Below are 13,183 nucleotides of genomic sequence, written 5' to 3'. Positions count from 1 at the left end.
GGTCTGCCTTTGTCTTAGGTCATGATCCTAGGGTCCTGCCTGGGAACAAGCCCAGCATCAGGGCTCCCTGATCAGCAGGGAGTCTCCTTCTCTCTCCCTCTGCCCCTCCGCCTGCTTGTGCTCTGTCTCTGCTCTTTCTCTCAAATAAAGAAATAAAATCTTTAAAAAGATAAAACAAAATCCAAAATGGTATCATAATGTACTTAACATGTTTTTTTAAAAAAATAAGACCATGACTAGAATGAAAACTGGCTTATTTCTCTAGTATAAACACCTAAAAGGGTTAACTTCATTTTTTAAGGGAAAAAGATAGTCATCCTCCAACTTGGAAGAAACCAAATCCCTCTAGTTGTGGCTTTTGGACTAATTCCAACACATCTGGTTTTCAACAACTATGGGGGAGGGAGAGAGGAAGAGATATCCAGTGTAAAGTCCTACAAAAGTGTACTCAACCAGCTTGCTGACAATTAACAAATCAAATGTTTTACTCAGGTCACTGGTGAATTCAGTTCTATAATGTAGGCTGCACCTTTTCTTATCAGTGTATAAAACAAATTTTCCATTTTCTTCCTTCTAACACACACACACACACACACACACACACACACACACAGAGCTGATATAGAGGAATTAAATCTACACGCGCTAGGGCGGGATTCCTGTGTACCCGCTCTTGAAGCATTTCCTCTACCTCTGCTTAACTCAGTTTGCTCTTACTTCTGTATCTAAATTGTATGTGTCTGACATCCTCTGTGTTCTGTCTGATAAGATCTGCATCACACTTATTTCCTGAAAATCTGCTGTAACATAGTCACTGATAAAATGTTAGACTGATACTACCTACTCTTGGTATTTTACCAGCAAAACACTGACCCATATAGGAGCAGTATATGAACGACCTCATTAGAAGTAGGTTTCTGAAAGACTTTAAAGAATAAGAGGTTTGCCCCAAATTCTAGAAAGTCTTTTTTAAAGATTTTATTTATTTGTCAGAGAGAGAGAGAGAGAAAGATAGGCAGAGGGAGAGGCAGACTCCCGGCTGAGCAAGGACCCTGATGCAGGACTCAATCCCAAGACTCCAGGATCATGACCTGAGCGGAAGGCAGACAGATGCTCAACCAACTGAGCGACCCACGCACCCCTAGAGAATCTTTTAATTCAAGTCCTAAGATCAACCATGTTGATATTCCAGGAAAAAGAGCTCAGATGTTTCCATGTATATATTTCATGTTTTCATGGTATTTTCAATTATAAAACCAAAATAACATATCACGTACTGGGAACAAAACTGTTTCAAGAAGGAACAGTAACACATCCAAATTAAAATTTCATTTGAATTAGAAGCTGGTGACTGAAGTTGATGATTTTACCGTGCAAAGAATGATAACTTCCTTGTCACTGCTCTCCCTCCTGTGAAGCTTCTGAGAAGGTATACCCTGAAAACAATGACACATGTTGCTAAGGAAGGAGACTTTTTAATAAAATATTTTCCATGTATCAAGTACAATCACACAATTTCATCGCAAATGGCAAAGGGTACTCACTGAAAATGAAATTAAATAAATCTTCAAGGGCAAGATTTTATGTTCTAGGGAATCTCTGAAAACTAAATCCCTCCTCTGAAGACAGTGTGGGTTATGTATGGCAAATACTGTCAAGGGCTTCCTTTTCAGACCAAAAGTTACCAAAAGACCACCATACTGCTGCATACAAATGCAGATTCATACAAGTTTGGGCATCCCAGAAGATCTCATCATTATAGAGGATCTCTCTCTGAGTTAAAATCTGAACAGCCTTAAAGAAGGGAAGACTTTTCTGTAGCAACAAAAATAAAAATGTTTATTAAGAATTAAAAAAAAAAAAAAAGAATATCCCACCTCACTCCCCCCCTTTTTACTTTCTTGAGGATTTCTGACTTCAAACAGTACTGAATTTGACAATTTAGAAAAAAGTTATATTTTGACAACATAAAGCTTGGCAAATGTTATGATTAAAAACCCTAAGTTTACCTGAATGTTAACAGTGATTAACTGAATTCATGGTCAATCTGAGGTGAAACACCTCAGAGGTCCCTACAACAACACTGGCCATGGAATCCAACCCCATTAAACAGCAAAACCAAGGACAGAATATAATATACAAAGTAGATTTGTTCTATAATTATTCTTAAGAGTTAACTAAAAGGAAAATAACACGTTCTTCATTAAGATAAGCAAAGAGAAATCACTCAAGTCCAATTTATTCATTACTTTCAAGTTATGCATTATGTTCAAGTGCATAAACAGATAAAAAAATAATTGAATAGATACGCATTTTAGGTTCTTAATTATGTTTAAAACTCAGTTATCAGAATACCATTAACTTGCTTTGAGTGTATTCAATTTCTTTTTTTAATAAAGATTTTATTTATTTATTTGAGAGAGTGAGAGAGTGCGCGCACAAGCTGGGGGGTGGGGGCAGAGGGAAAGGGAAAAGCAGACTTTCCACTGAGCAGGGAGCCTGATGTAGGGCTGGATCCCAGGACCCTGAGATCATGACCTGAGCTAAAGGCAGATGCTTAACCAACTGAGCCACCCAGACGCACCCATATTAAATATCTTCTGATCTTGTCATGTAACAGCTATAATGTCTACTAAATGTCAGGTTCTTAAATTTCCCACTTAGAAGGGCAATGGAGGGGTGCCTAGGTGGCTCAGTCGGTTAAGTGTCTGACTTTGGCTCAGGTAGTGATCTTCTGGTCCCAGGATCGAGCTCCACGTCGGGCTCTGCACTCCACAGAGTCTGCTTGGGATTCTCTCTCCCTCCCGCTCCCTCTCCACTTCCCAACAGCACACACACTATAACAGATAAATAAATCTTAAAAAAAAAAAAAAAAAAAAAAAAGAGTGGCAATGGAACTTAAAAAATGTGGCTTTTTTAGAGGCTTAAAAACTGAGGCAGTCTTTTCCCTTAAAAAAAAAAGAAGAGGGTAGACTACTAAATTTTGGGGTGATTCATATGCAATCCTATCTGGAGGAAGAAGAGAAAAAGCCCTGCAATTTTTTTTTAAAACCGCTTCTAATTGGCAGTTCTATGAACACATACCATTTCCCTTTTTTTCAGCGAGAAGAAAGTATAGCTCATCCTTGAACAATGTGGGAGTTAGGGGCACAACCCCCTTCATGAAGTTGAAAATTCACATATAACTTTTGACTCCCCAAACCACTGTTGACATAAGCCTTACTAGTAACACAAACAGTTACTTAACACATATTTTCTATGTTATATGTATTATATACTATATTCTTATAACAAAGCAAGCAAGAGAAAATAAAATGTTAAGAAAATCACAAGGAAGAGAAAATACATTTACAGTGGTATACTGTATTTATCAAAAACAAATCTGCAGGGGTGCCCGGGTGGCTCAGTAGGTTAAAGCCTCTGCCTTCGGCTCAGGTCATGATCCCAGGCTCCTGGGATCCAGCTCTCTGCTCAGTGGGGAGCCTGCTTCCCCCTCTCTCTGTCTCTGCCTGCCTCTCTGCCCACTTGTGATCTCTGTCTGTCAAATACATAAATAAAATTAAAACAAAAACAAAAAACAAATCTGCATATAAGAAAACAATTCCATTTACAAACTGCACCAAAAATTAAAATACCTAGGAGTAAACTTAACCAAAGAGATGAAGGACCTGTACTCTAAAAACTATTTACCACTGATGAAAGGATTTCAAGATGATGCAAAAAAAATGGAAAGACATTCCATGTCTAGATTACTGTGGGTAGTGTAGACATTTTAACAATATTTATTCATCCAACATTGTTAAAATGTCTACACTACCCACAGTAATCTAAAGATTTACTGCAATCCCTACCAAAATACCAATGGCAATTTTCATAGAATTAGGATAACCAATCCTGAAATTTTTATGGAACCACAAAGACTCAAATTAGCTAAAGCAATCTTGAAAAAGAAAAAAACAAAATAGGAGATACCACAACCCCAGATTTCACATTATGTTACAAAGCAGTAATAATTAAAACAGTATGGTACTGGCACAAACACAGACACATAGATCAATGGAATAGAACAGAAAACCCCAAAATAAACCCACAATTATAAGGTCAATTAATCTTTGACAAAGGAGGAATGAATATACAATGGGAAAATGTCTGTTCAATAAACAGTGTTGGAAAAACTGGACATCCACATGCGAAATAGCGAAAGTGGACCGCTTTCTTTCACCACACACAAAAATAAACTCAAAATCGATTAAAGACATATATGTGAGATCTGAAACTATAAAAATCCTAGAAGAGAACACAGGCAGTAATCTCTTGGACACTGGCTGTAACATTTTTCTAGATATGTCTCTTGAGGCAAGGGAAACAAAAGCAAAAATAAATACTGGGACTACATGAGCATAAAAAGTCTCTTCACAAGAAAGAAACAACCAACAAACCTAAAATGCAACCTACTGAATGGGAAAAGATATTTGCAAGTGACAAGTCCAAAAAGGATTAGAATCCACAATGTATAAAGAACTGCTACACCTTAACACCCAAAAAACAATCCAATTAAAAATGGGCAGAAGACATGAACAGACATTTCTCCACAGACATACAGATAGCCAAAGACACACTGAAGATGTTCAGCGTCACTCATCATCAGGAAAATGTAAATCAAAACTACAATGAGATAATCACTTCACACCTGTCAGAATGGCTAAACAAAAAAACACAAATCACAAGTGTTGGCGAGGATGTGGAGAAGAAGGAAGCCTCTTGCACTGTTGGTGGGAATGCAACCTGCTGCAGCCACTGTGGAAAACAGTATGGAGGTTCCTCAAAAAATTAACAATAGACCTACCCTACAATCCAGTAATCACAGTGCTGGATATTGATCCATAGAATACAAAAACACTAATTCAAAGGGATACACGCACCACTAGGTTTACTGCAGCATTACTTACACCAGACAAACTATGTAAGCAGCCCAAAGTCTATCAATAATTGAACTGATAAAGAAGAAATGGTATATACATAAAATGAAATATTACTCAGTCATAAAGAATCAAATCTTGCCATTTGCAACAACATGGACAGAGCTAGAGAATATAATGCTACTCAAGATAAGGCAGTAAAAGAAAGGCAAATACCATAAGATCTCACTCATGTGAAATTTAAAAACAAAACAGGGGCGCCTGGGTGGCTCAGTGGTTTAAAGCCTCTGCCTTTGGCTCAGGTCATGATCTCAGGGTCCTGGGATCGAGCCCCACATTGGGCTCTCTGCTTAGCGGGAAGCCTGCTTCCTCCTCTCTCTCTCTCTCTGCCTGCCTCTGCCTACTTGTCATCTCTGTCTGTCAAATAAATAAATAAATAAATAAATAAAATCTTAAAAACCAAAACAAAAACAAAGAAGCAAAGGGGGAAAAAAAGAGACAAACCAAGAAGCAGACTTTTTTTTTTTTTTTTTTTTTTTAAAGGAGGCTCCACACCCAGTGTGGAGTCCAACTCTGGGCTTGAACTCACAACCCTGAGATCAAGACCTGAGCTGAGATCAAGAGTCCAATGCTTAACCAACTGAATCAACCAGGCACCCCAACAGTCTCTTAATTATAGATAAACAACTGATGGTACCCAGATGAGAGGAGGGGAGGAGGGAAGAGTAAAATTGGGAATAAGGATTAAAGAGTAAACTTATCATGATGAAAAAAAATCTACATATAAATGGACCCACGCAATTCAAGCCTGTGTTATTCAAGGTCAACTGTAGAATGTTTTGCTTCAGCAGGTCAAAGACCCATGTGTCTGAGCATTTTCTTTAATGGTCTTACTTCAACTTCAACTTCGTGGGAAACTAGGGTATAAACAATGTACAGCAATGCATAGTTAGGACTTAAAAAAAAAAAAACCCATCCCAAAACAACAACAACAAAATGACAAATTGGGAAAGGAATTGATGAAAAAGAATTAAGAAATTTAAAAAAGATACTCTATGAAAAGTAAAATTCAGAGGCATGGGAAAAGATTACGGCAGGCATGGCTGGAACAACTCCAGTGATCGCGCTGGGTAAACTGGATCTTTACAAAGCACACAGTGCGTCTGAAACACAGGGCACTGAATCCATGCACCGATGTAAACCACCCGGCATGCAGGGGACTTAGGCAATACTCCACCAGATTGTCATTGATTAGGACCTTACGAATGTAGCGTGATGATTTACACTGGAAACTCTTAAACACAAGGAAAACTTCACAGAATCAAAAAACAGAAAATTAGAAAATGAGACCACCTAATTAAAAAATGTTAAAAGGATTTAGAGCTACTGAGTTTGGAAGAAATAAGGGAAGTAAACCAAACCTGCTCTTAAAGGGCAGTTTCCCTAAGGATTTCCTAAGCCCAATCCTCAAGACTATCCCTGCTCCTTTTAGAGACAAGAACCTTTGGCACCCCTGCCATCCTTTACTACAGAACAAAGGCTTTTGGCTTCAACCTGGAGACCTAGAAACTGGAACGGTAAAGATTCAGCTTTTACTAAATGCTAAGTCTTAAAAGCATGTGATCCAACATCATTTCTTATTCACAGAATAAGAGATTTTTGTATGTTCAGCCGCTCTATGAAATGAACTTAGATTTTGTGTTACTTTGGAATTATCTAATTCAAGACATGAGTGTAGGTGTTCATCGATTACCATCTACAGAACATTCATGGGATGGAAATTCTTAGTCCTATCATGGTATCATGTATTTTTGGCTTATGAACTTCTTTGAAATTGACTGATGAGAAACTCCTTCCTAGAAAGCCGAGGAACTCCATCCCTCTCTCTGGACACTCTAGCCTCCTCCCTGGTACTCATATAGGCCCGGTACACTCTGGTCTAGGGGCTTTTGTTTGTATTGGTCATTCCTTCTGGCTGGTATGCTCTTCCCAAGTTTCAAGTTTTTGCTCAAATCATACCTTCTCAATGATGCTAGCCCGGCCACCCTACTTCAATCTGCCACCTCTCCACTTAATGCATTAGCTGCTCTACTTTTTAAAGATTTTATTTATTTAGAGAGAGCATGTACATGAGCAGGGGTAAGGGCAGAAGAGGAGGGAGAGTATCCCAAGCCGACTCGGCACTGAGCGCAGAGCCCAACGCAAGGCTCAATCCCATGAGCCTGCAATCATGACCCGAGCCACAAACAGGAGTCAGATGCTCAACCAACTGAGCTCCCCAGGCTCTCCTAACTATTTTACTTTTTACTTTAAAGCCCATACCAGGGGCGCCTGGGTGGCTCAGTGGGCTAATCCTCTGCCTTCAGCTCAGGTCATGATCTCAGGGTCCTGGGATCGAGCCCCACATCGGGCTCTCTGCACAGCGGGGAGTCTGCTTCCCGCCCCCCCCTGCCCACCTCTCTGCCTACTTGTGATCTCTCTCTCTGTTACATGAAGAAATAAAAAAATCTTTAAAAAAAAAAAGTAAAGCCCATACCACTAACATGCTAATTACATTTATGACAAGCATAATAAATATACTAATTATGTTCATTATTTGTCATCTGCCTCCTCCCACTGGGAAATAAGCTTTTCTAAGGTAGGAATCTTTGTTTAGTTCACAATATATCCCAAGATCATAGAACAGAGGGCTCAGTCTGTTGAGTGTCTGCTTTTGACTCAGGTCATCATCTCTGCTTCTCTCTCTCCCTCTGCCTGCCACTTCCCCTGCTTGTGTGCACACTCCGTCAAATAAATAAAATCCTAAAGAAAAAGATAGACTCCATATATTTGGGCGCCTGGGTGGCTCAGTGGGTTAAACCTCTGCCTTCGGCTCCATCATGATCTCAGGGTCCTGGGATCGAGTCCCACATCAGGCTCTCTGCTCAGCGGGGAGTCTGCTTCTCCCTCTCTCTCTCTGCCTGCCTTTCTGCCTACTTGTGATCTCTGTCAAATAAATAAATAAAATCTTAAAAAAAAAAAAAGATCCTAGAACAGTATCTGGCACACGGTAGACTTTCAGATTTTAGTAACTCAAATGCAAAATGTTGCTCATGATTTGAATTACAAGAAAGAATTTCCTGTATTACAGACAACACATTTCCTACTAAAAGAAATACCCCATTAATGTTTTTATGTAGCAAAATCCATGAAAGACCATTTCTTTTTAAAATGGAACATATGGGAAAAGCCACATTCCTGTGAACATTGCGTGCACAGCAAATCCACATCCAGACTATCATTTTCCAGATATGGTAATGATCATAACAGTCAGTGACAGTAATCTGATTCTAGCCGGCAAAAGAAAGATCTCAGACTTAAGGTTTCAAGACTATCCTCTGACACTAACTGAACATTTTTATATATAAATCATTTTATTTTTGTAACTCAAGTTTCTGACATCTAAGATGTAAACTGATGCTTAAGGCAAGCACTCTTTCTGGCAAATGACTCCAGGACATCCCTATTTCAAGACTTAAGAAATCAGTTTCTGTATTTTATGTATTAAATCTATCTAAAGTGCTTTCTTTATGCACGACTAGAGAAGAAGAAAAGCTTATAGAGGCAAAAGGGATTTCAAAACACAAATAGGATTAAGTCACAGTTTAAAAAACATTCAATGGCTTCTCACTGTGGTTAATAAAATGAAACTCCTCACATCATGGCTACAAGACCCAGCTTGATCTGACACCAGCAGTCCTCTTTCTAACACCCCACCCACCCCTCGCCCTCATACACCAGGCTCTAGAGCCACATAGGACACACACACTTTCCCGGCTCACGCACAGAACATGGCTTAGGGTGGTATATATTCCCAATATTCCTGCCTTCCTCCCATCCTTGAAGCCTCAGCTTACCTGTTACCTCATGGAGTCTGCTTATCCACCCCCTTCAATCCCATTTACACTTCAGCTCCTTATCTGCATCTCTTAACACTTGCAATGACAGGCCTCTCCCATAAGAATAATTGTCCTCTTTTAGGACAAGTACAGTCTTATTTATCATCCTATCCCCAGACCCTAACACGTTCTCTGTTATACAGTAAGTGTCTAGACAGCGCAGTTAAATGCTCAAATACTTGCTGACTGAAAGAGTATATGCCCACTATGAGTTAATTTGAGGTCTAAGAGATCAACAGATACTTTTAATTTTATAAGCTGTAGAAACAGAGTGAATGGGTCAAGGTGAAATGTTGCATCTTTCATGCCAAACAAAACCTTCTGTGACTGATCTCCACCACCCACCTGTTTAAGACTAATGTTCAGTGCTACACATAGAAATTCTCACCTGCTTTGGAAATCCTCATCTTTTGGTTTTCTCCTTCCCAACTACATGAAAAGAAACTAAGATTACATAATACGTTTGTGAAAAGCCTATAGATTTGCTTTATAAAACAAAGCTATGTGCACTTAATTCTGCCCACTTTTGGGGTACCTGGGTGGTCAGTCTGTTAAGAATCTGCTTTCCGGGGTGCCTGGGTGGCTCAGTGGGTTGGGCCTCTGCCTTCGGCTCAGGTCATGATCTCAGGGTCCTGGGATCGAGCCCTGCATCGGGCTCTCTGCTCAGCAGGGAGCCTGCTTCCCTCCCACCGCCCCCGCCTGCCTCTTTGCCTACTTGTGATCTCTCTGTTAAATAAATAAATAAAATCTTAAAAAAAAAAAGGAGTCTGCTTTCCCCTTGAGTCATGATCCACGGATCCTAGGATAAGCCCCACATCTCGTCGGGCTCCCTGCTCAACGGGGAGACTGCTTCTCCCTCTCCTACTCCCCCTGCTTATGTTCTCTCTCTCAAATAAATAAATAAAATCTTTAAAAAAAATCTTTTGTCCACTTTTTAAAAATTTTTATTAACATGTAATGTATTATTTGCCCCAGGGGTACAGGTCTGTGAATCGTCAGGCTTACACACTTCACAGCACTCACCATAGCACATACCCTGTCCACTTCTACTGTACAGTTTTCCTATGGCCTGATCATGACTCCATTCTGTATATCTTACAGTTTAGAATGACAGGGATTGTATTAGTCCCAAACTGTTGAATTTTCACATTCAACTACCCATTAAATGCCAGGCACTATCCTAACAATATTACTATTACCACACCCACCTCACCGCCACTGAACACTGCATCGTATTTACAATGAGCCAGGCACTGTTGTCTACGCTTTACAAATGTTCACTCTTCTATGAAGTGGACACTATTATCACATACCACAGATATCACAGATAATGGAACTGAGGCACACAGATGCTAAATAATTTGCTATGGGTCACACAGCTATTAACGCATTAGCTATTAACACACTGGGAGACTGAGGTCCACATTGCAAAGACATAATGGAATATGGTCTCACCAAAGATGACTAAGATCGTACCCTGAAGGGCCATGCCTTTTTTTTTTTTTTAAAGATTTATTTAATTTATTTGACAGAGATCACAAGTAGGCAGAGAGGCAGGCAGTGAGAGAGGAGGAAGCAGGCTCCCCATTGAGCAGAGAGCCCCATGCGGGGCTCGATCCCAGGACCCTGAGATCATGACCTGGGCTGAAGGCAGAGGCTTAACCCACTGAGCCACCCAGGCGCCCCAAGGGCCATGCCTTTCAAAAGCCCTGCCTTTTAGGGGAAATAGAACTGTAAACAAATATTTGTAACACATTTGTGCTAGGTTTAATATACTTGCATGAGGTACAGGAAAGATCAACAATTGTGCTCAAGGGAGATCAAGAAAAGCTTTATGGGAGATAGATACCACCATGGGAAAATTCAGTGAAATAATTAGTATTCATCTTCCTTTAGGTCTTGGAAGCATCTGACATTTAACTCCGTTCTCTTCTGGATATCAGATTTTCCTGAGTCTCCTCCTGTCCCGCTGGGGTAAGCTCTTCTTCCTCTGTCCCATCCTCAAATATTCAGGGTCCTCAGCAAACTGCTTTACGCTCTCCATCCGGTCACTTCACATACCCTCCCCACCCCCACGAGCTACTCCAATGGCTTAAAATACCAACTAAATGCTAAGGACTTCCTTATCTCAATCTCCCAGCTCAGACCTCTTGGGCGTTTGAGACCCAGGAGACACCTGGATTACACAGCCCTTTACAACTTAAACATACTTTCAGACATACTTCAGACTTAAAGGTCAAAAAACAGTTCAACAATCTGTACCTTACCATGTGTTGTTAGGTCTCTGACCGGCAGAAATAATCTCTGGGTCACAGGGCTATGTGATTATTTCCCTCCTCCTGTTTCAAGACCAATGCAAGTATTTACTGATTTTGAAAGAACGGTCATATACTTTATGAATGCACTTGTAAGTCAATTTTGATCATCCTTAAGAGCAAGAGAATGATGGATGAAAGGCAACTCAGGAAAGTGGTTTAAGCTTGTACCCTTAGTCTAGCTTGATATTCTTTCCAGGATATTTGCTTTTTCCTAATAAAAATGAACTGAAAAAAACTCTCTTTGACCCGGAAATGAACTGAGAGATGAAAGCATTATTTGGTCCTGAACCAGGAATCTGAAAGCTAAAAAAAAAGGAGCTATGATCTGCTACAGAGGCCACCACAACTAGAAAGCTCAGGCGAAGTTTGAACAAACAGCTTTAAAAGCACTGCTTTGCTGAGCAGGTAGCATCAGTCTTAAAAAGTAGCCAGTAAAGTACCCGAGGAAAGAAACAGTAAGAGGAAAACAGGTTAGGAAGACCTAAAAACATACTTTGTTAAAGAGCGAAGGAGGTCAGTGCAAGAAGGAGGGAGGAGCTCACTGGTGGGAGCAGCGACAGAGGGCTGAGCAGCTCGAGCCCAAGGGACATGGACACTTTATCAGGGAAAAGAAAGCACCTCTCCTCCTTGTCTAGCAAAGGAAAAGGTCCCCAGTAGGCCCCGTCAGAAATATGTCAAGTACAGTAAAGTACAAAGAGCAAATGAAAACCACCCTGTAATCCCACTTGGTGTTAATGACCACTGATATTTTGGTTTCTGTGGAGCAAAGTGGTTTTCAAGAGAAACTCTTGGAAGAAGTGCAAGCCTGCTGGTTTCACACTCATCAGTTCCGAAAACTGTATTTGTTAGAGTTTGCCCCTGCTTTTACACGGAATTTTCTGCATTACATATAAATCTCTCTTTTCATTTTTTTCTTTCAACTTTTCTTCCTTCATCTGAGTAAGATTAATTTTTTAACAGTACTCAAATAGCCTACAGATTCATCAAAAGAGCAGTAGCAGGTGCTTCTACAGTAGAATAAAGAAAGCAGCAGAACATTTCTAGTGCCTGAGGGCAGTGAGGGCAGTGAGGGAATGAGGGTGAATGAGACCAAGGAGGGAGAAAGCAGATGGCTGGACCATCCCCAGTCCTGCTGGACATGGCTTAATGGGCTCTGTAAAACTGTGGGGTGAAGCACTAAGCTCTCATTACATGCAGGGGCTTGCCATTTTGGGGGGGCTGATACTCATTCTGGCAAGTTACTATGGAAAGCTGCTCCAATGCAGAGACCAAAAACTGAAAAACTTTAATGGGTTCTCTTTGAAGTTATCAGTGCCATATAACAAGAATGGATGTTACGAAAAAGGATCAAAGAGAAAGAAAAGAGGGCAGGAGGGGGAAATCAGAGAAATAGAAGAAGATAATGTCCCAGAACGGAAGGACGTTATTTTCCAGGATGAAAGGGTCTGCTGAGAACCAGAACGATAGATGAGGAAAGTCCCATACTCTGGTACCTCATTAAGAAAGCCCAGAACACCAGGGATAGAATATTCTCAAAGCTTCCAGTAAGAGAGAAAAGAAAAAAACCAACGAAACAAGGTCTCATAAAAAAGGATTTGATTGCTATGTCTCTAGAGCAATTACAGACACCAGACAGCACAATCATGCCTTCAAAATTCGGAGGGGAAATTACTTCCAACCTAAAATTCTGTAATATTTCCAAACTACCCGACAAGTATTATGGGCATTCAAATACTTCTTAGGAAATAAAGAGGCAAGCCAAGAAATGGGTCATGGGTGACAGCCCATGAGGAGAGGGAAGGACAAAGGTAGCTCCTGAATGATACCTGAATAGTTCTCCATTGGAAACATCAAGTGACACATCTGAGCTCATGGAAAATATTACTAATAAGAATGTGGCAATTATGTTGGAGCATCTGGGAAAAAATTAACAGTATGCACGTTATGTGAAAAAAAAACAGTCAAAGGTCAACCTAAACACAAGAGAGGAACTGAGATAGATCATCGA

General features: G+C 40.2%; 1 protein-coding gene across 7 annotated transcripts in view; it reads right to left on the bottom strand.

Annotated features, from left to right (window-relative positions):
• Positions 1-13,183, bottom strand: part of FAM118B (family with sequence similarity 118 member B) — a 50,023-nt gene that overhangs the window by 30,792 nt on the left and 6,048 nt on the right. For 5 of the 7 annotated variants that reach the window (XM_032868877.1, XM_032868878.1, XM_032868874.1 and 2 more), the window contains one exon: positions 1,371-1,436. The exons of the other annotated variants lie outside the window; for them this stretch is intronic. The gene's annotated coding sequence lies outside the window, so the exon portion shown is untranslated. Of the gene's footprint in view, positions 1-1,370; positions 1,437-13,183 lie in introns of those variants that run through there. 7 annotated transcript variants of the gene reach the window in all.

This window comes from Lontra canadensis, unplaced genomic scaffold (genome assembly GCF_010015895.1).
Source record: "Lontra canadensis isolate GAN:19392208 unplaced genomic scaffold, GSC_riverotter_1.0 scaffold36, whole genome shotgun sequence".
Lineage (NCBI taxonomy): Eukaryota > Metazoa > Chordata > Mammalia > Carnivora > Mustelidae > Lontra > Lontra canadensis.
This window is presented reverse-complemented; position numbering and strand designations above follow the sequence as displayed.